We start from the raw sequence: 3,218 nt of genomic DNA, 5'->3' as shown, positions 1-3,218 counted from the left end.
ATGGGTCTTTCAAGTTAGCTGCAAATATCTACTCACAATCTTTCTAGCAATAAATAATGTTTTGTTTACTTGCATCAGAACCAGCAAGAAATTCTGCAGCCATTTTCATTCATGATTATCATAATTTAATTTTTCCCTGGCTACATAATGTGCTATGTCACACTGATCAACTGGTAGGTATAGCTAGCATTAGTGCAGGAATATGGCAGAATCAATAATTGTGGAAAGCACATGTGACAAAAGACCTCGAAGGAGGCCAATCAATCACTGTGACACCTTGTGTTAGAGAAACAAGCTGTAGATTTATTCAAGTTATGGAAATTTTAATCTAGGATTATGTTCATTTTGAATTACAGGTAGCCTTCAGAAAAACATCCGTTGCATAAAATGTAAATGTCTTGCACCTAGACTTTCTATAACCGTGACAAGAAGTACTTCAGAATCAGGACTTACTTGATGACTGTTATTTTCCTCAAACTGCCATCGAAGTGATTCAAATCACCATACCCATGATTCTATTCTTTTCAAACATTTTTCCTGCCAACATGATTTACTAGAAGTCACAAAGGTGATTGCAGCTCTTTTCTGTGTCTAGATACTGTTTTTTATCATTTAGAAGAATGATGTCTAATAGCTTTGACAAGGTGCTTTTCCTACCTGAAAATGTTTAAGCACCTTATCAGTCACTGCCCTTTCTTCTTTATATTCTTGACAAATTTTACCAGAACTTTTAAAGTTAGACATTTCTATCAAGAAGGTCCAACCAGGAAAATAAAAATCTTTTCAATTATTTAAAACAAATGCACTGTAATAAAGGGACAAGATCAGAAAAAGGAATTAGGAAAGCCACCCAGAAACTAGAACCAGCAAAGACCGACAAACCCAGAGTAGTAGGAAAAGATGGACTAGCAGCTTGTTGAAACCTGAGCTGCCAGAAGCTTGTGTTGCTGCAGAATGACAGAGGGGAAATAAACAGGACCAGAGAAGACACCAGAAGAGCAGAAGAGGAGGAAAAGCAGGCTGAAACTTCCCTTCCTTCGTGCTCCATTCTCCTGCCCTTCCTTCCCATCAGCTAACCCAGAACATTCAGAAAAATGCATCCTGAAGCAGGGGTTCTACATCCAAGTAAAGCAGAGCTGGGGAAGGAAGGGCCAAGCCTGAATCTCAAATTACTGATCAGTAGTTCAGGCATAGGCATGAGAAATAAAACCTGAGTTTATTTCTCCTCTGACAATCGCCATATAAACCAAAGACATCTTTCTCAAAAAACTTAAGACTTGCACATCTCATCTAAACTACAGTACAGCGCTAATAAGAAGAATCTTGAATCATTTTACAGATATATGAAGTTATTTTATCCTAAATAACTCAGACCTGAAACATTCTATAATGTAAGTTAAAGACAACTAATATGACAATATAGTGAATTCAGTGTAATGCTTCCATACAAATAAAAATTTTTGGTCATATATAGTAGCATCAGGGACAAAGAACATAGTAAATCTTAATCACATTATCTTTTGCTGATTAGTCATACTTCCATGACTTTGCTCTCAAACTTCCTGTTTGATTTCTATGTGGTTTATAAATATATTTTCTTAAAGTGCATAGACAATGCAAACTGGACTCCTGCTTTTAAATTATCAATATGCTAATAGGATGTATGTATTCTAGCTATCTTCCCAAGTCATCACTATGATCAGACCTGCTGGAATTCAAGAAGCACATGAATGGCTTTCCTTAGCTAATTGACAATCTTAGCAAGTATACAAATCAATTTCCCTAATCCTCAGCAAGCTATAAATTAAGAAATAAGGTTATATCAAGCTTATTGATTCTTTGCCAACAAGTTTCTCTAATATGCTGCTTCTATCTTATAAATTAAAATATTTTCACGGTGTTCTCTAAAAGTCATATTTAATTATTAACAAACTCCAACTTCTCTAATAAACGTTGCCTGTTTCATTTAAAAAAAAAAAAAAAAAAAAAAAAAAAAAGCTCTCCACTGAGCCCTATGCTCCCCCTGTAGGTCTCTCAAGGGAAGACTGTTAACTCTGCAACACCTCAGGGTCTAAAAGGGGAAGGGGACTGTGCTTCTCTGCTCCTTCTTTGAGGTCCACTGTCTAACTGTACCATATTTCTTTGCAATTATTTATTTGTATTTTACAATGCTAAAGATAGACCTCAGAGCCGTATGCATGTTAAACAAGTACCCTTATATTGAGCAACATTTCCAGCTCCATTCCTCTTCATCAGTGGAGATAACCAAGCTCTTCATGAGCCCCTCATCATTCACTGAAGCTTTGACACAGAGTGCATGTCGTCACTTCATTATCTTCTTCCGCCATTCAAATTATTTTTATCAATCCAGGGGAGGACAATTCCTTGAAATGTCAGTATCTGGACTACCTATCTCCTATGACCTCCTTCATGCCATTTCAGCCACCTAATCTCATGACCACCCTTTAACTCATTATTACCTAAAATTACTATCTTATATCCAAGACTGTGTTTAACTTTTGGGTCACTATGATATAACAGCTGTCAGAAAAACTTAAGGAGGAAAGATTTATTGTGGCTCACAGTTTTAGAAGGTTCAGTCTATGGTTGTTTGGCCTGTGCCTTTGGGTAGAATATCATGGTGGTGTGAGTGTATGGAGAACAAAGCTGCCCACCTCATGGCAGATGAGAAGCAGAGAGAAGATATTCAGAAAGGGGCCATAGCAAGATATAGCCCACAGGTACAAATTGATGGTAAACTATATCCTCCACCAGGGCTCTGCCTCTTGCTTTTCATCATCCCCCAATAATGCATCATGTTATGAATCCATCAAGAGATTAATCCCTTCTTTAGAAATCCATCACAGATATACCCAAAGGTGTGCTTTGCTAATCTCCTAGACATTTCTGAATCCAATTAAATTGACATGATTAACTATAACAAAGATTATATATCCTGTATTTAAATATTTGTGGTTTTTTTTGCTTTGAAGAATTATTTTTTAATCATTATACTTTTTTAAAATTTTAATAATTACATGATTAGAAGCTTTTTGTCATTACAGCTTTAACATACTCAATAACAATTTCCAGAGCAACGATACATCTCTTTCAAAAGTGGCTGTAATTTTTTAGATTTACAGTTGAATTAATATAGTTATACAATATTAAACTCAGTATAAACCATGTAAGACATAAAATTTAATGAGTTTTTAACC

The sequence above is a fragment of the Nannospalax galili genome, unplaced genomic scaffold, assembly GCF_000622305.1.
Source record: "Nannospalax galili isolate Female #2095 unplaced genomic scaffold, S.galili_v1.0 scaffold376, whole genome shotgun sequence".
Classification (NCBI taxonomy): Eukaryota; Metazoa; Chordata; class Mammalia; order Rodentia; family Spalacidae; genus Nannospalax; species Nannospalax galili.
This window is presented reverse-complemented; position numbering follows the sequence as displayed.